This window comes from Gallinula chloropus, assembly GCF_964237585.1.
Source record: "Gallinula chloropus genome assembly, chromosome: 22".
Lineage (NCBI taxonomy): Eukaryota > Metazoa > Chordata > Aves > Gruiformes > Rallidae > Gallinula > Gallinula chloropus.
The window spans coordinates 4,304,750-4,324,624 of record NC_140107.1 but is presented as its reverse complement, the minus strand read 5'-3'; positions in this window follow the sequence as shown (position 1 = coordinate 4,324,624).

The window sequence follows — 19,875 nt, the reverse complement described above, 5'->3', positions numbered from 1 at the left end:
GAGATGGTCTTACAAGAATCTTCTGTGTAGGAGGTCATCTCTGCCTAGCAGCCAGGGCTCCTAGAAAGGTAAAATTTGACCTACAGCTCAGGAGGTAGAATTTCCTCCTGGCTTACAGACAAGTGCCTTAGTTTAGGCAGGGCCTTCATGGTGGGAGAAGGAGGTCAGCAGCTGTTTCCCTCTTTGTGGGAACTACACTGGACAGAGGTTTGCTTTCTGTGCTGAGCCAGCCCTGCAAATCTCTCTGCTTCGGGGTTTGCAGCCTGCAGTTGGGCATGGCTGGGGCACGAAAGTCTAGCAGGTACCAGGCTGTTTTCTGCTGGATGCCAGGTAGGTTATGCCAGAGCAAATGCTGCAGGGCCCTGGGGCACTTCTGACTCTTCTGTGATAAAATTTCCAGACCATTTTAGGGTCCTTGTTCCCCACTCAGGGAACTCCCTGGGAAACCTCTCTCTCTGAGGAATTGCTTCTCCTGGCAGGAGAGTCCCACTGCAGTGCAGGGCAAGAGGGAGGAGCTGTTCCCCTCCATGGCTTTGCCTGGGCTGGGTCCTCAGCTCCATGTGTCCAGGGGCTCCATGCAAGTACCCATGGAAGGGAGGGCCTGGTTTTCCAGTCCTGGGCTCTGTAACCTCAGTGCTTCTGCCCTGAGAAGTGGCATTGCCCATTGAGATGTGGACACCTGCAGCATGGGGAATCTGCAGCAGGGTAACTCTGTCTACTGAAATTGCTCTGCTCCAGGGATACCAGGATTACAGCACCCTGTGCTTGGCTGCACTCTGTGCTTGCACATCACTAGCCTCAGCAGCTCTCCAGGTCTGCCCCACTCAAATGCAGACTCCAGCACTGGGCTGGTCTCCTCATCATGATGGGATGATGCTCAGGGAAGGAGCTTTCAGTGAACTGTGCCCCACTGGAGAATGTGCAACAAATACTCCCCAGGTGCAGTATTCCCTGGCTGCTCTAAGCTTCACATCCTCATACCAACTCCCTGATGCTCAGCTGGTGCTGCACCCCTTTGCTTGGTGCTGGTTTGTCCTGAGGCTGCCTGTCTGCAAAGATGTGTCCTGAGGTTTTGTGGATATTCATGAAGGGATGGAAGTAGCATCCACATCTACATTTGGAGCCTGCAGAGCAGCCTGCTAGCAGTTTTTAAGTTTGCACAAGGCCTACACATCCCCATGTGGCTGCTGTTGTCCAGCTTGCAATCAGCCCCTGGGATGGAGGACCAGAACTCCCTGTCTGCTCTGCCAAACAGAAGCTCCATGCAGTGTCCCCTCCAGCCAGCCCTGCCTTAAGCCCAAGAGAGGTCCCTTACTGCAGGAGGCAGGAACCCATCCCAAAAACTCCCTTGAGTGTGGCCAGAAACCAGCCTTGATGCTCTTGCCTTGCTCTTATCTTTCCCTATCCACACTTTGTCCTAGACCAGTGGCTAGGATCTGGCCAGGACGGGTTCCCAGTGCACCCAGCTGATTCCCCACTGTGTCTCGTGAACTTTTCTGCTCACCACAATTGCCATCTCTCCCCTGCCTGGGGGCTGCAAACACCCCATTTTGCTGCCAGAGTGAACATCCTACAAAGGGCCATGGCATCTGGTGAAGCTGACAAAGCCAGCGGAGGCCCTGCTGAGTGAAGAAGGGCGAGTGGGGCCTCGTTGGGCTGTGAAGAGCCAACTCATTTGGGGTGGGGAAGAAGCAGGACAGACCTTGTTGGGTCAGATGGGCAGGAGCCCCACAGTGTATTTCAGAGAGCCTGAGATGAGCTGCTACCTTGCTGAAGGCAGAGTGATTTTGGGGGGCGGGAGTCGAGAAGTCTGAGGGCAGGAGGGTCCACTCTTGGCTTGCACAGGTTTAGGGCAGTACCTAGCATATTGCACAGGCTGGCAAAACCCTTCCCAGCAGTGGCAGCAATTTGGAGATCAACAGACCTGTACAGAAAGTGGGGGAGCACTGGTATCCCCCCTCACACAGCTCCTCCTAACCGCAGCGCGTACACACATGCACACTGCACACCCCTGGGCTGGAGCTGGGCGAATTCTGCCGTGAGACACAACGTCTGAGAAGCTTTGCCAGTCATTCACAGCCTGTAAAATAATAAGGGAGGGAGGGAAGGAGGGAAGGAAGCGACACCTTCAGCTCAGCTTCCGTCCGTCTTGGCGCTCCGATCGCCGACAGCCGGAGACGGGGCAGAATAAAACATCTGCTTAATTTGACCTGTCGACTCTTCAGGGAGAATTGCTCGATGCGAAGGTCACCTCATTAAGAGGAGTGAGAGCCGAGTCCCCGACCTGGGGGAGGCTGGGTGGCTCCAGCCTGCTGAAGGATGACCTTTTCTTGCAGGCGCGCAGCGTGCAGGAGGAGATGGGTCCTGGCACACACGTGCTCCCACCCAAATGGCAGTTAGTTCTGCAGACACTTACACGTCCTGAGCACTGGTTTTGAACTTTTCATTCTCCCAAGCTTGTCAGCTCTTGAAAGCTCTAAGTGTCTCCTGCTCGCTGATGGAGTGAACCTGATGCTGGTGCAAAAGCGCTCCTTCCCTTGCTGTTAGGGCTCAGGGAGAGCAGGATCAGGCCCAAGATCCTCATCCACAGAAGGTGTAGGTGCATTTTGGGCCCACCTTGGGCAGACCTTTCCTACTGCAGCACGTCTGAGCAGAGCTGTGTCTCAGCTCCACAGAACACGGGCTGAATGAGATCTGGGCATGTCCAATGCAGCATGTGTGCATGATTCCCCAGAGCAGCCCAGCCTGTGGTGTGCAGCAAACAAGAGAACAGATGCCTGCTGGGGCTCCGGGTCCAAGCCCTTCATCCCACCCCCAGCACTCTTCCACACCCCAGCTGGGTCCCCAGTATATGCAGAGCCCCAGCCCCGTGGGCTGCAGGATGTGGCTGGGCCAGCAGCAGCAGCTGTGCTGCGGGAAGCGAATGCTGCCTGCTTTCTCCTTTTGCCTTTCATGTTATCACCGAGCCAGGGAAGGACAACATCAACTTTCCTTGCCAGTTATCACGGTGCTGGGACCACTGCACTCCTCCAAGCAGCTTGGCAGAGCGCGTGGCCTGCACAGCTCCCCGGAGAGCTGCCCTCCCACCCCTTCCCGGAGCAGGAGAGGAGAGACACGCTCGCCTCCTCCCTTGCACTGCCCTCCACAGACCTTTAATTCTTCCTCCTCTGATGTTAATCTTGGAGGTGGTGCACAGGTCAAGTTTAATATGCTATCCTGGGGGAGTTTCATTTAGAGCCAGTGAGAGGGAGACTGGGGATTCAATTAGGGTTTCCCGTGTAGTCCAAGAGCATCACCAGCTTCAAAAGGCAGCAGGCTGTGCTCTGCAAATGCCAATGGAGGCAGATTCCCACAGCTTTTACCCACAGTTCTTGCCTGCACCTGCTGCCTCTCTGTCCCACAGCCCTGTGCCCAGCACACACTCCACACACTGCCCAGGACCTCTCTCCTAAGCCACCCCTGGCACATGCCTGGCCATTCATGTCTCCTGGCCCACATGCACACAAGTGTGCCTGCATCCAGCCCTCCATGCTATGGGGAAGAGCTGGCTGCAATGCCAATAACATGTCTGCTCGTTCCTCCCTCTGCCTCAGTTTCCCCATCTGGTGAGTAGGAACCAAAAAGCGTGGGAGGAGACTTTTGAAAGGTTCTCCTATGAGGCTGACGGAGTGGATACACACAGACCCCATGGACACAGGGGTACCTGTCTGCTGAAGCATTTGTTGGAGGAGTCAGGGGGTTGCCAATGGCTCCAGCCAGCCAGGTTCCCCCAGGAAAACCAAGACATCCTATTCCCATCCACTGCTTGGACATGTGGCAGCATCACCGCCTGTAATGCAAAAGGACAGGCAGTAAAAGACTGTGATGGGGATCATAAATATCCATTAAACCAGCTTTTCATCTATCCTGCTAACAACAGGGATGCCAGTGAGCAAGAGACAGGAGCCTGGCAGGCTGCATGCAGGGAGCAGGTGGCATGCAGGCAGCAGGGCATGGCATCATCCCACCACGGACTTTCACTGCCCAGGGAAAGGATGAGCCACCTCTGCAGAGCGTGGAGCTGGGGGCAGTGCTGCTGTGCTGCCACTGAAAGAGCCCAGCACACAGCTCTGGGCACCAGCTGCACAAGACCTGGCACGACTCTGATTCATCAGGGGAAAACACAGTCTGTGCCCAGAAGGTGAAGCTACATCCCCTCTTCCACCAGCAACCAGCATTGCTCCAGCAGAAGAGGAATCAGGTCCAGCATTCCCCTGGTGCTGGGGAGCAGAGTCATGTCCTAGCCCTTGAAGCCTGGTGGCTCATGAAGGGAAAAAACTGGCTCCTCTCCATCACTCCCCAAACAAAACTTCCCAAGTAAAGCCTTGTACTATGTACCATTGAAAAATGGACCTGTCTTTTGTATCCAGCCCATCCTGCTCTCCAGTGGCAACAGACTTCCTGGAGCTCCTCTGGGTAACAAGGGCATCTTCTTTCCTAATTGCTACTGAAGAGTTTCTCTCCACTTTGTGTGCAACACCTTCACCTTCCTCCCTGCTAGCGCTGTCGCTCACTATTTATGGCTGTACAGCATGGAGCAGGTCACATCTGGTGTCCTTCCTTGGTTTCAGCACAGGACAAAGTGCCTCTGGATTGCTGCTGCTTCTGCCACGATGCTCTTTCCCAGAGCCAAGATGTCAGCTCCCTCCCCTGGGAACCTGGGGTCTTCCCAGTATAGACTTTTCAACAATGTACCAAAGTTGGGGGAGGGGGGAGAGGGGAAGGGGGGAGAAAAATTCCACCCAGAAATATCAAAATGTTTAGCTGGGTTTTGACGCTGCTGAATCATTAAACAGTAGAATGGTAGATAGAATAGAAATGTAGATTTGAAGTAACACGATAATATAAAAGCCCAAATGGAATGAAACCAAATGATAATGTCAAATTGAAATGTTCTTCTCTCATTGGAAAGAATCCCTCCGACGTTATTGAAACAAAATGTGAAAGTTGAAATCATTTGATTTGACACTTCTCCATAGAAAGGAAAAAAAAAAAATCCTCAGGATCGACATGTTCCCAGGAGATGTTCAGATTTTAAAAGCTACTCTGCTGGAAAAATGTTGCCAGACAGAAATAAGACAGAGCAAAGGATCCAGCTTCTCTCTCTGCCCCCGCTCTGAGCCAGTGGTTTGACACCCAGGGAAGATTAATGCAAGGGATGCTTGAAAGGGACAGAGCAGGTTCTGCCCTCCACTCCATCCCTCACCAGCCTGTGCCCCGGATCCGTGCCCACGGCGAGGGGCTGGCCAGAGCCTGACCCTGCTCCATCCCTGCCAGGGCCTCCCAGCCAGGGACCTGTGCTTTACCCGCTCCTCCTGCCTGAGCCTCTCACTGCTCCTCACCGCAGGCAGCCCCTGCTGTCAGTGGCAGCACCGCCGTTCTCACAGGAGGCTGTTCTGCAGCAGCAGAGCTGGTGCTCTGGGATTTCACAGCCCATCGGCTTGCCTGGTCCCGTCTCTCAGCATTTTAATGCTCTTTTCATGACCACTCTGGAGCCAGGCACACCTGACAGAGCAAGACCTGCTCTGAGATGCTCACCTGGGTGGTTTGCTCTCCTCCAGCTGCTCCCGGCTTGCCCAGGGCAGAGGGGAGAGGTGAGGGGTGCCCAAAAGCGGTGAAGATCCAGAAATAAATGGGACCCACCCCTCTCTGCACATGCTTGGACAACCTGGCATCTGCCTCCAGAAAATGCTGCCCTTGGGGTGTGCAGAGACCTCAGCCAGGATCACTGCTCCAGACCCCCTCCATCTAGCCTGGCTTGGGGGGTGGGTGTCACCATCCTGCTCCCACACCCCACGCTGCATTAACAGGTCTCCAGGGCTTTCCCAGGCTGGCAGGGGAAGGCAGGAGACCCGGCAGTGCCAGCATAGCTTGGGCAGCAAGTACCCACAGGAGAGCCCAGCTCTGCAAGCCTGTCTCATGGCAGGGCAGCTCTGCCCTTGCAGCCCACCCTGCGAGGGGATGGATGACCCGAAAACCCAGAGCAGCCAGGTTCTCCGAGAGCAGGATGCAGCTGGGGCCAGACCTCCCTCCTCCTTGCTCCCTCCTCTCCAGGCTGCAGAGCTCACCACAGCCGGGGTTGGTGCTAATGAAGATTTCCTGGAGCGCTTGCTTAGCAGAAAATGATTGGTTACACCAGAGCTCGTAATTAAAAAAAAGAGAGCGAGTGCACTAATGGGTATTTATTTGACTGTTACCTTGTCATGTATTTATCGATGCAGATAAATTCAAAATCATTAAATGCTTTACGGGGCCTGACAATTTACAGCCCCTGTCAGGCTCTGCGCCCTGCCTCTGCGGCGGTGGAGCGGCGCGGTGCGGCGTGGCTGCGGGCAGGGGACAGGGTCTGCTCCCCCCCTGCCTCGGCACAGGGTCAGACCCAGCCATGGAATGCAGAGGTGGGGAGGGGGAGCAGCCTGGAACCAAGCGTGGCGTGTAAAAAAGGCACTGAGGGATGCTGTGTGGTGAGGCCGGGCGATGGCTGCTCTGCAGGGATGGACGGGGACTGCAACAGGTCTCTGCTTGGGGCTGGAGGCACAGCCTGGGTGTGATGGGCAACTTCAGCGCTGCATGGCAGGTGGGCAGAGATTTGGGCTGTATCCCAGCCTCCTCGCAGCCCCCCTCCCTGGCTCACATCCCTGTGAGGATGGCAGCCCCAGGCAATGGGGACTGGAGATGCCTCGGGGACAAGCTGGGGCTGAAATAATTTCTCATCTCTACATGGAAGTGAAAATCCCAAGCCAAGCCCACGGGACCTGCCCCAAATATGAGCCAACATGACCACAGCACAGGGGAACTCTGCCTTCTTCCTTGGGGTGGACACCCCTTGCAATGTCTCTCCATTGTGGAGCTGATGAAGACAAGGGAGGATGGAGGAAGGCTGAGCAGTTTTCCTGTCTCTGTAACAAGCAGCTGGGACAGTCCAGAGCAGCCACAAGCCTTGGGAGATCATCTCTCCAAAGACTTATCAGGTGTGCAAGGGGAGACAGGGGCTTACATAGCAACAAGGCCCCGTCTCCATGCTGATTATACAGCCCCTAATTACCTTATTATTCCCATTAGCTGAGGCGGGGAGCCCCCTCCTCTCAAGGCACCTGTAGGCAGCCTGGGCTGGGGCCTGTGTGTGGGCATCCTCACACACTGGCTGCTGTCAGTTTATAGACCTGCCCAGCAGCACTCGTGTGTGGCAGCCCCAGCCCCACCATCCCAGCTCCATCCTGAGCGCTCAGAGTGTGCACCCATGGGTGCCAACCTGCACAGCACAACCTGCCTCTGTGCAGGCCTGTGTGCAGGCTGGGTGTGTGTGCATCCCTGTGCACAAACTGTGTGTGTGCACAGTGCAGCAGCCATTCCCATTTCCCTTGGGGCTGCTCAAGGAGGTGGTTTTCCCCACAGAAGCGATGCTCGTTCTGTGGAGCAGCTGTTCCCCCCAGCATCCCCGCAGCACGGCGCAGAGCAAGCAGCAGCCCTGACATAACCACTGCCACCCATCCTGCCTGCTGCCAGGCCCCTGCGTTCCCATGACCCAAACCCAAACCAGGATCAGGTCTGGCCAGTGTCACTTCCAATGGCAGATGTAGCACCCTGCCTGTCCCAATAGCTCTGTCCTGAACCCAAACTCACCGTGTCAGGGAGGATCCCTGCTCCCCAAGCTCAGACCTGCTTCTCATGGCAGCAGGGGTTTCCAAGGGGAAGTGGCTTCACCTGGCTCTCTGTGGTCCTTCCCTTGGGGCACTGTGAGGCTGGTATCCAGTGGGGGTGAGCAGATCAGGTGCAGCTGCAGCCTGGCCCCAAGCACAGACTGGGAGAAACCTCTGGCCTGAGCATCAGGCCCCTAAAGACAAGCTCCAGGAACAAGCTGCCCGCTCCTGCGGGCACATCTCTCCCCTGCCTGGAGGCTCCATCCAGGACAAGAGCCCTGGGCAGCACCCAGAACATCCAGGGTGCTGAGTTTCCCCCCAGCAGCTCAGCACCCACTGACAATGGTGGATGCTGCCCCGGCGGGTGTGACACAGGCTCTCATTGTGCTCAGAGCACACGGCACAGCAGCTTGGACAGCATCATTGTTTGGGGGATAAAAGGTAAGAACTGGGGCTGTGCGTGTAAGTAGGTCACACACGAGGCTGGAGTCGGGGCCACGGGCACAGACTGTGAATGCAAGAGGGAGAAGAGAGGGAAAAGGGGGGTGGGGATGTCTGGGAACTGATAGTAAGGGAGCACAGGGGGCTCCATAGACAGACAGACACTCAGGGCCACGTCCCTACCAGCTGTGCTAAGGCACTGAGGTCTCTCTGCTATATTTCTTGTCACCAGGAGCATCCCAACTTTTCACTGCATTGCTACCTTTCCAATGCACAAGTCTTGTCCTGACTCCTTTCCCCAGCACCACCCAGTCTCAGAGCTCTTGCCTGTTGGGATCTTTGTGGGGAGGATGCTCACAGCTACGCAGCCTCTAGCTGTTCTCACTGCTGGGTGCCTAACAGCTCTTATCCTCATGACAGCCACAAGCCATAACATTTTACCACCACACAGAGTTGCACCAGGGCTGGGGGCAGGGGAGCTGCTTGGCCTCCACAGTTCAGGGCAGACACACCCCCTGCCTCATAGCGGGGTCGGGCATCCTGTGTGCTCCATGTCAGGCTGGAGAGGACAGGGTGACCCCCAAGACACCCCAAGGAGGTAGAGGCACACAGGGGCTTCCCTCCATCCTCACCCAGGCTGGTTGTGTGGCTGCGAGTAGATAATGCATAATGAGCACCCAGGGCAGCATCTGTGAGTGGGGCCCATGCCAGCAGACATCCCATCCAACAGCAGGGGCAGGGAAATGTCCCTCCCCTGCTTCCCTCAGCAGCACCTGATGCTTCAGCACATGGTTAAAACCTGCATCCTGCAACCTAGTGGGTTGTGAAATGCTGAACACAGGCAGAAAATGCCTTCCTGGCCCCTGCAGTGATCAGCTGGTGCCCCTAGACAGGAGGCACAATTAACCTTCTCTTGACAAGAATAACTACCAATGTTATTATTGATCATAAAATTATCCAGCCCTTTTCAAGCCGCAGCCACAGGACTGGTGTGGAGGTGGCACGGCGTGGGAACAGAGCGGGCAGAAAGGAAGATGCAGCATTAGCAGCATCCCAGCACGCTCCTGGTGATAGTGGAGGAGAGCTGGGGGACTTCTCCATCACCTCCCACCTTTACACCTTCAGGTACTGCAACTCCCCAGCCCATGTAGTGGTCTGGCCCAGGAAGCTGCACAAGCTGATAACGCATGAAAAGACAGCAGGAATTAGGAAATAGCCAAAAAGACCCTTGACAAAGCTTAAAACTGACTATGAAATGAAGTAAAGGTGAGGCTTCATGTTTCAGAGGCTGCTCTTGATGACAACTCATACATCAGGCATTGCATTGAATAAAAGATAAAGGGGAAGTTTCCCAATTCCAAACCTGTCACCTCACGCACATCTCACCCGATGGATGGATGTGAACCAGAAACAGGTCACTTTGGGATGAATCAGGGTGAATCATCCTGTCCAGTCTGTTCCATATCCAAATCCATGCGGTGTGCCATGGTCTGGCTGCAGGCTGGGTCACCCCAGACACCGGGGTCTGAGCCCTGCATCAGGGTGGGATGCAAGATCCAGGGGATGGAACAGGGATAGGGGGTTCTCCTTTGGCATCTCGAGTGAAACCACTGCAAACAGTTTAATTGCTGTGTAATTATGTCAAAACATTGGTTGTTCACCGAGTGACTTTTGCAGAATGCTGATCTGGGGGAAATCTTTCCCTTTTTTTCTACCAGAAACCAAGAAACTGGAAATTCTCAGGGTAAAATAAAAAGTGTTCCTGGTCTTGGTTAGGAAAATCAGGCTTTGGCTGTTGGAAAGGCAGGCATTTTCACCATCTTCTGTCCTGACAGCTTTTGTTTGGGGTTTTTCATTTATGAAAGGGAAGGGTTTGGCAGGGAGGGGGGAATCTGATGGCAATGCAGGGGAAAGGAAGAAAAAGAATATTTCTTTACACAATTTGCAATGGAAAATAACCAGACTTTTTTTTTTTTCCCCCTTCTTTTTTCTTATTTTCTATCTGCCTCCTTTGAACCTGCTGCTGGAGAGGAAGGGGGGGTGGGGTGCTACTGTGGCCTTGCACCCAGCACGGTGAGGGTGGTCTGTGGGGCTGTGCACTAGCAGGGATGCTATGTGCTCCCACCCCATCCTCCCTGCAGAGCCAGGGCTGCCGGCAGCAGCGGCTGCCAGCGCTAACCCAGATTCCAGGGGCGTCATGCTGCCGCGGCTGCTAAATTGGCAGCATGTAAGAGGCATGTCACCTGGGTGACAGGGTGTCTCTGACTGTGGGAGTGTTTGAATACACTGTGCCGTGTGCTAAATACTCCCATCATTACAACTGAGCCCGAGAGATGGAGTAGGAAAGTTGCCTGCAGTATTTGGAGCAAAGGTGGGAGCTGGGTTTGAAGAGCGCACAGGGCAGTGAGCATCCCCCTTGCCACCAGTACCTGGTCATGGTGGCAAATGCCCTGCTGTCCCCATGCCCAAACCTCCTGGCCTTTGGCAGCTGGCTGGAGGCTGGGTATGTCTCCCTTACAAAAAAGAAGCTCCATCACATCTCTGGAGCCCCTTGCACACCAGCTCTGCAAATAGGGGGGTGCAACAGAGAATTGTCTGTTGTGTAGGAGCCCTGTCCCCTCTGCAGGGTGACAAGGCATTGGGCCTGTGAGCACCAGTGCTCACATCCACCATCACCAAACTCAGGGAGGCTGGTGGAAGAGCTATTTATCTTCTGCTGAGAGCAAATGAGGGAGCAATTAATCGCCCCTTTTGTTTAGAAATAGCTGGGTAACCACAGACTCAGGCTGGAGTCGGAGCTGGGCTATGTGGTCAGAGGGTTTCCTGGGGGGAATACGGATCCGAGTAGGAGCTGTGTGTCTTTCTGAGTCAGACAGAGCAGGTAGCAGGGAAGGCAAGGAGACAGCTGCAGCGCCCTGGGGAGGGTGCACTGGGCAGCTCAGCAGTCAGGGCTTGTCATGCAGTAGCTGCGTCACACCTCTGGAGCCCCTTGCACACCTGCTCTGTGAATAGCGGGTGCAACAGAGAATTGTCTGTTGTGCAGGAGCCCTGTCCCCTCTGTGGGGTGACCAGGTATTGGGCCTGTGAGCAGCGGTGCTGGCTGCACCAGCCCTGCCCTGCCTCTTCGTGAGGGAACAGCACCCACCACTCCCCCTTGCCCCACACCAAACCTCTCCCAAGCCGCTTGCAGGGGTCCTTCCCCACCCTCCCTGGCCATTCATCATGTTTGTGAAGACCCTCCTGCAGCGGTCACCGTGCCCTCCACTGCATCAGGCAGACCTGGGCCTGCACAAGAGCTCAGCCCTCAGCCCCTCGGCCATGTTCCCAGCCCCACTGCACATGTGGGCCTGTGCCAAGTGTCCCGTGCTGCAGGACAGCAGATCTGCAGGTCTCCAGGGGGACAGGCTGCCATCCCAGAGGCCAGAATCCCCACGCTGCAGCAGCACCGAGGCGAGTCGTTCCTGCTCTGAGCAGTGAGGGTCCCAGCCTCAGTGTAAACACCACTGCTGGACAACAGGCCATTTCCACCAGTGCAGATGTGTCTTCAACCACACTTTTCTGGGTCTGAAAGCCACAGGCTCAGGCCCTGGGTCTGTTCACTCTGCAGCAGAGCTCCAGCCCCTCTCCCAGCCCAGATAAAGGCTGTAGCTGCAGGAGGGAGAGAGAGACAGGCTGAGTAAAAGGCTCATGGATGTGTATTCTGCTCATTGCTCACAAATACTAATGGCCCAGAGTTATTAATATTGCCACTGTAGTCATATCTGGGTAATTACTGCCATTAACCACCAGCAGAACTATTGAGTTCCCCTAATCAGTGCATTATAATAATTGGGACCAAGTGTTTTATAGATCCGGACACTAATTCCTTCCTAGCACCTCTCCCGCCCTGGGAGCTGCTAGCCCCTGCTCGGCTGCCAGCCATCACCCAGCCTGGGGATGCTGGGGCACTCATGAGACCCTGTGCAGGGATGTCTCCTGCCCCCATCCAATGGGAAATCATGGCTGAAGGGGATGTGAGTACCAAGGTGTTCTCTACTCAAGACTGGGCTCTGTGCCTGGGCTGTCACTAAGAGACTCATTGGGCTCTGAAGGTGGAGGTGGATCTGCAAGAAGGACTTGCAGGAGGGGAGATGGGTCCAGGACCTGCTCGTGTGGTCCAGTGGTACCACCACTTCCAGTACTGTGAGTCAGCAGGACTGGAGGGAGCGTTTTGGCTGTTCCCATTCTGCAGGGACAGAAATCTGGTGTGGGTGAAATTAATTGCACAGTCTGCTATTTACACCCATTTCCTCTTGCTCTGGAAAGCTCTTCGCTACTGCAGCCATCTGGACCTAGGAGCCCAAGCCCCTCTTGGCCCGGAGCTGGGGGCTGTTCAGGTAGTGATTCAACGGGTTGCGTAAGACGAGCATCTTCCCCTCCACACTCCCAGATGCACTGAGCCAAGTGGGCAGCTGCCTCCACGTTGCTGCTGCCCATCACCAGCATGGGCAGGAGGGCTCCTGCTTCGCTCCATGTCTTGGGATGGAGGGCAGCCAAGGCCAGCTCCTTTCCAGCTCTGCTTTCTCTAAGCACTAGCAAGCCCTTCTCCCCAGCTCGTGTCCAGGGTGGACAAAGCCAGGCTGGCTCCAAAATCATCAAGGAGGCAGAACTTTGGGGCACACCAGGGGGACAAAATCAGTCCCAAACTGAACGCTGGCAGGGAGGGCTGGAGTGTGTGGGCAGCCCCTCAAGACACCTTTGTTCCTGTCTCAGACAGGACAACAGATCTGTGACTCGTTCATGACTGGGAAAGTACAACCATGTGTGATTAAGTGCTGGCCAGCAAACAAAAATCCCTGGAAATGCTAATAAATCAAAAAAAAAAAAAAAAAGGGAAAAAATTCTTGGAGGGGTGGGGTGGGGGTTAAACAAAAAGTTTTGTTGTGACCAAGCCAATGCATTTTCTTCCAACCACAGCCATTTCACAGAATTTTTTTGATGTTTAGAAAAATAAAATTAAGGCAAACTTTGAAACAAAGTCATTTGGAAGAGGAAAAAAAAAAATCAAAACATTTCACTCTGAAAATGCTGAAATGAAATGTTTTGATCTTTTGGGGTTTTTTTCTTTCCCCTCCAAACAAACTATTCAGCAGAATTGACAGACTCTTCCAGAACCTTTTGGTGTTGTCAAATCTGAATTTTTATTTTAATTATTTTTTTTCTCAGCTCCAGCCAGCCAGAGAGGCGAGTTCCCAGCAGGAGGAAAGATGTGCTCTATCCTCACTGGGAGCTCCCTGGTGTTTTTTGGGGGGGACCTGATGGGTATCCCCATACTTGGCTGTGAGTCCTGTGGAGCGTGGTTCACCCATTCGGTGCTGAGGGCATCATTCATCACCCTGATGGGACATGACAGGCCAGGGGACAGTGCTGTGAGAGGGGGTGCATGGCCTCATCACCCTGGGAGGGGAGAGCCTGGGGAGAGCCACTGCCCTGGGTCCCTGGGGATCCGGCAGGTGAGAGAACAGAGCGATGCAATCAATAGTGCTAATTGCAAAGGCAATGTCTAGCAGAAATAAGGTGGTTATTCTGCATCACTGGACACTCTTACAATCAAATTGTCCACAGACAATTAGCTGAGCAGGAGAAATAGGAATTAGATTTCTAATTATTCTGCTGGTGAAAGGCATTTCGGAGCACTTGGAGAACCGGAGGAGGGAGAGTTTTCCCTCTCTGCTGGGCTGCAGGAGCTGCGGTCCCTGCTGTCACTCCCAGAGGGTTAGCTGAGCCAGGAACGGGGGCTGCAGCTGGGAAGTCCAGACGGCTTCTTGGGAGGCTTTGGCCAGGGCTTGTTTTTCACGGCTGGGTTATTTATTTCTTCTATTCAGCTGCCTGCACGACTGAGCGGGCAGCACGTGGTGCATCCCTCCAGGCACTCACACGCTGACAGCACGCTGCCCCAGACCCTTCTGTGTCCCCCAGGCCCATCCTGGGACAAGGAATCATAGTGCTGTAGGGGTTGGAAGGGACCTCCAGAGCTCATCAGGTCCAACTCCCTGCCAAAGCAGGGTCCCTAGGACAAGGCACACAGGTTGGTGTCCAGATGGGACTGGAATCTCTCCAGAGATGGAGACTCCACACCCCCTGGGCAGCCTGTCCCAGGGCTCCCTCACCCTCACTGGGGAAAAGTTCTTCCCCATGTTGGTGTGGAACTCCCTGTGCTCCAACTTGCAGCCATTGCCCCTTGTCCTGTCCCCACACACACTGAAAAGGGGCTGCCCATTTCCCCCTGCATCCCATACTTCAGATATTTATAAACATTAATTAGGTCCCCCCTTAGTCTTCTTTTCTCCAGGCTGAACAGCCCCAGCTCACTCAGCCTTTCCTCCCAGGGGAGATGCTCCAGGCCCTTCATCACCTCCATAGCCTCCTCTGGACTCTCTCCAGGACATCCCTATCTCCCACCCATCGCCCACCCCATTGGGACCGCCTGCATCCCCCCGAGTGCTCCCAGCAGCACCGTCCCCTTGTAGCCAAGCAATAGGGAGGTGAGCAGGACCCCAGACTCCTGGCCCTGAGCCCCCACCCTGCGACTCCTCGGCGGGCCCATGTCCCACCAGACAGCACATTGAGAAAGGCGGGGGAGGAAGCACTAGGATTTTTCTGTTTGTTATTAATGTTGGTGTTGACTCACACTGGTGGGTGTCGTACGACTCGAGGGAGTCTCCTGATTCTGCAGCTCCTGGGGCTGCATCGTGAGGACAATGGGAAGTCCTCCCGCCTCTGCTCCCTGTGCTGATGGGGAGGGAGCATCCACCGCATCCCTGGTGCCTACAGGGCCCGGCTGTTTTGGAGGGTGGTCTTGGACCGTAGAGGTCCTTGCACCCACTCCAACCTGGTGGTTGCTTTCCAGGAACAGGAGGGTTTGGTGGAGCTGCAGTGTCCTGAGAGTCCATAACACCCCATAGGAGTAACACCTGCATCAGTGCTGGTGGCAACACGCTGCCTTTGTGCAGCAAAAAACACAGGCTGGAGGAAAAAAAGGGGCCTTTTAGCTTTTGGTACCCACCAGTGGTGAGAGTAGTTTCCCTTTCTCTTCTCTCTCAGTGTTAAAAGGAGAGGAGGGTCCCGAGCAGCACTGAGGGCACTTTCTGACGGTCTTTCCCTGCCTGCTGCAGGGCACTGGGCTCAGAGCACCCTGTCCCTGACAGGAGAGCAGGGCTGACTGCAAGCATGGTGCAGCTTATTGGGACACTATCTCACCTAACCCCACTGGACTTTTGGATCCAGCATCCTCATGGGCACAGAGGGAACTGCAGCCTCCCCCTCATGATGTTGCAGGAAGCAGAGTCTCCTGTATGACTTCCCTTCCCAGCAGCAAAGGCAGGAGCAGTGAAAGGGGTTATGTTACTGCCTTGGACCTCTAAGTGGGACCTGTAGCATCAGCTGTCTGTGGACAGAGGCCATCTGAGTCTGTCCTGCCTCACCACTGGAGCAATGCCTTCCCAGGGGGAAGAGCTGGAGCAGCCCCACAGCAAAACACTGGCAAACAGACCTCCTGGGTCAGGGGATCCATGCTGCTATTGCCCTTGGAGCAGAGCTGGTCCCTGCTGCAACCTGGAGTTAAGCACTTCCATCTGAGCAGACAAACAATGAAACAAAAAGGAATTAGTCACTGCAGAGAGCGTGTGGCTGCTGGTCTGCACATTCACACTATCCATCAGCCTGGGCTCAGAGGAGACCACCATGGTTTTCCTATAGAAAGATGGAGAGGGACTGTTTAAAAGGGCACGTAGTAATAGGACAAGGGGCAATGGCTCTGAACTGAGAAAGAGGAGATTTAGAATAGATATTAGGAAGAAATTAAGGTGGGGAAGCCCTGGCACAGGGTGCCCAGAGAACTGGGGCTGCACCTGGATCCCTGGCAGGGTTCAAGGCCAGGTTGGATGGGGCTTGGGGCACCCTGGGCTGGTGGGGGTTGTCCCTGCCTATGGCAGGGGGGTAGGCACTGGGTGGGGGTTGTGAGGTCCCTTCCCACCCAAACCATTCTGGGATTGGGTGACTCTGCATGTCCTGTACCCTCACCAGGAACTGCCCCCCACATCTCAGACCTGCGACGCGCTGCTGGGTCACTGTGCAGGGGCAGAGAGACTGCGGGGTGGGCACAAGGCAGGGGGGGTGAAGGCTCCCTCCACCCTGCATCCCCATCCCAGGATTTCCAAGGGATCAGCCCCAGGTGCCCAGGCTGCTGTGGGAACACTACCAAACACAGGCACACACGTACACTCCCATTTGCACACAGACACACATAGATATGAGTCCCCTTTGCCTTTGAGTCAGCGGTGTTAGAAACCTTCTCTGCCAAGAGTCTTCTGAGAGATCTTCCCCCTCTCTCTGCTTCTCCCTCTCTCTCTCTCTCTTGCATACAGGCTAATTTTATCTTCTGTCTTTCATCTGCCTGTGTATCTACCACTCCTGACAAAAAAGAGATTTTCACAGATTTTGCTAGTGCTCACCAGCTCTAAAAGCTTTCATCTCCCTCCGACGATGAGTGCATGTCATCTGCTCGCTCCAAATTACAGCGGAGGCCTTCACACTCAATCGGAGCATTTTCTGCCTAATTTCCCAGGCAGCAAGTTTAAGTGTGGGCTCCAGGCTTGTCTGGCGTGATCCGCAGAGCAACCCGCCTCCCAGCTCCCAGAGCTGGCCCCGAGGAAGCCAGCAGCACACCTCCCCCTGCCTCCTCCAGGACGCAGCAGAGGGGTGGCAGCAGGGACAGGGAGGGGATTGTCCCTCTCTGCTCTGCCCTCCTGAGGCCCCAGCTGGAGTCCTGTGGCCAGAGCTGGGGCCCCAGTACAAGAAAGATGTGGGACTGGTGGAGAGGGGTCAGAGGAGCCACAGAGATGATCAGAGGGCTGGAGCAGCTCCCCTACGGAGAGAGGCTGAGGGAGCTGGGCTGGGTCAGCCTGGAGAAGAGAAGGCTGTGGGGGGACCTCATTGCAGCCTCCCAGTCCCTGAAGGGAGCAGAGGAACAGGAGGGGAATCAGCTTGTTGAAAGTGTAGACAATGGCAGGACAAGGGAGGTTGATTAAAGCTAAAGGAAGGAAGGTTTAGATTAGATATTAGGGGGAAGTTCTTTACAGGGAGAGTGGTGAGGGGCTGGAACAGGCTGCCCAGAGAGGGGGTGGGTGCCCCATCCCTGGGGGTGTTCAGCGCCAGGTTGGATGGGGCCCTGGGCAACCTTGTGTAGCTCCAGGCCTGGAGATTTGTGTCCCTGCCTGTGGCAGGGGAGTTGGAGCTCTGTGATCCTTGGGGTCCCTCACAACCCATGCCATTCTATGATTCTGTGATAGGAGACATGGGAGAGGAGCGTCTCCAGAAGGCAAAACCTGACCCTACACTGTGGAGGGGGATCTTGAGCTGGGGGGCTGCCCACACGAGCAGCATCCTATGGTCTACTTGTCAAAATGAGGTGCCCAGGCATGAGAGCAGCTTAAAAAGGGGTTCAAAAAGCCCTTCTGCACCAAACCCACCCCAGCAGAGCCTGGTGCAAGGCTGGGTGACAACTGCGGGTTGGCCGCGCGATGTCCAGACTGTCTGCAGATGCAGCACAGACAGGGGGGCAGCAGATGGGGGTTGCTCCTGGTCACTGTAGGGTTTTCACAGGGAACGTCTGGGTTGGCAGGTCCCAGTGGGAGGCAAGTGCCACCCTGGCCTTCCCACAGAGTCCCCTTCCTGCATCTCCTCTCTGCAAGGCGTTACCCAGAAGGACAGGGGCTGGAGATAGGAAGCAAGCAGAGATCAGCCACTACCCAAGGCATCATCATGGGCATCCAAATCCTGTCAGCTCTTTCCCACTCCTGGAAGGCATCTCTTACTGCAGAGAGCTGCCAGGGTGGCCAGTCTCTTGCCCTCACTGCCACTAACTCTCCCTCCTGTTCTGCAGAGCATCTCCCCAGTGCAAGCACACTGCTGTCCCAGTCCTGGCCTCCCCCCCAGGGACACACACTGTCCCTGGGCACTGGAGCAGGCAGCTCACAGCGTCCCTGTGACCCACCACCAAGCAGGAAGGATGCTGTGATCAGCGTGCCCAGAGCTTTTTTCTGGGAGAGGGGGCTAGATGGGCTTGAGGAGCATTCATCAATGTTTAGGGCACAGGAAGATGTGCAAGTTCTTATCATAACAAAACAGCACTAGGGCACTGGCTGCAGGAGTGGCTGGGGACCAGGAGGATTAAGAAGACCCTTGCCCCTTCCCATGCAGTGAACTGCACATGGCCATGGTGTGTCTTTCCCCCCAGTGTCCCCATGGCCAGGCAGATGGATTTGGCCATTCCATTCCCATGCCAGGACATTTCAGCTTGCCACCTCACTGCCTCTGCCAGCACTCCCTACCCAGTCAGGTGAAGCTAAGGTGAATCTCTTCATATATATTTTAGCAATCTCCCCTCCTTTCAGCTTTGCCCATGGCAAAGAGACACCCCTCCCAGGCAAGAGGTTTGGCCAAAGTCTCTGTTTTCTGACACAGCCAGTTTTGACAGGGGTTTCCAGCCTGTTGGCATTGTCTCTGGGTACTCTGCAACCACACCTCAGGTCTGGTGTCTGCCAGGATGAGAGCTGTGGTGTCCACACGAGGAGACTCCTTCTCCTGGGGCAGGCTGTCCTTGGGGCACAGGCCTGGGGTACCCCCTGCACCTTTGTTCCTTGAAAGTGATGCTGGTTTTGAGCAAGGCAGAAAGGGACATCAGGCAACACAGTCAGGTGGCTCCAGCCCAGGGAAGACACAGCCTCTGACCACACCAACCACCCCTACAACTCCCACCAGCACCCTTTGTCCTGTCCCCTGGGTGAGGTGCTCTGATCCCACCATCCCTTTAGGACTTCCAAGCACACTCACTGCCAGAGCACGTGCACGATGCTGCCAGACAAGGAGTGCGTGCTGCCGGCGCGAGGGCACACGCCTAGTGCAGCCCTGGGACTGCCCTGCAAGGAGCCCTCTCCCACCACGATCAGGGTGGCATGGGGCTCCAGCAGCTCCTCCCTCAGCTCCTGGCAGGCAGAGCACGAGCTGAGATGGAGTGAGGAGCAGACAGCACGATTAGCTCTGCTCAAAAAGGTCAAAACACTTATCAGACACGAACGGCACAGCTAAAAATACACTCGGCACCTCCCTGGCAATTCTCTCCCAGGAAAGTGACAGCCATGGCTGGTGGGGAAGGGGGGGTGTGGGATGTGAACAGGCTGCTGCACTCCTGGATGGGTGCCTGGATCAGCAAGGGTGGGTGTGGGGGGTTCTTCCCCTTCTCCCTGTGTGTGACTAGGGAAAGGCAGGGTGACGCCACCAGTTAGAGATGAGGATGAAGGGGATGGGTGGGATAAGGCAGGAAGGGACCAGTGCCACAGCCTAGGAAGCCAGGCTGAAATCCAGGCTGTGGAGGATCTGGGGAGGAAACTGCAGAGGAGCTGAGACACCAGGGACCAACAGGACAGAGGGAGAACAAGGAGGTAACAAGACACTGGGGATGATACAGCTGGGGAGTTGAAGACATGAGACACGCTCCCTTAGCAAAGACCCAGTGCAAATACCCACCTCAGCCTGCTGCTTTCACCCCCAGGGACCCCTCACAGACATCCAGGGGCAGAGTGTATTTTGTCTACATGCTTCTGGTCAGCTCAGCCAGGCAGGAGACATGTCCCCTGGCCACCTGCCTGGCAGGCACCTCACAGCACCCACTCCCTGGCACTGCAGCCAACAGAACTGCAGAGTATCCTGCCACCTC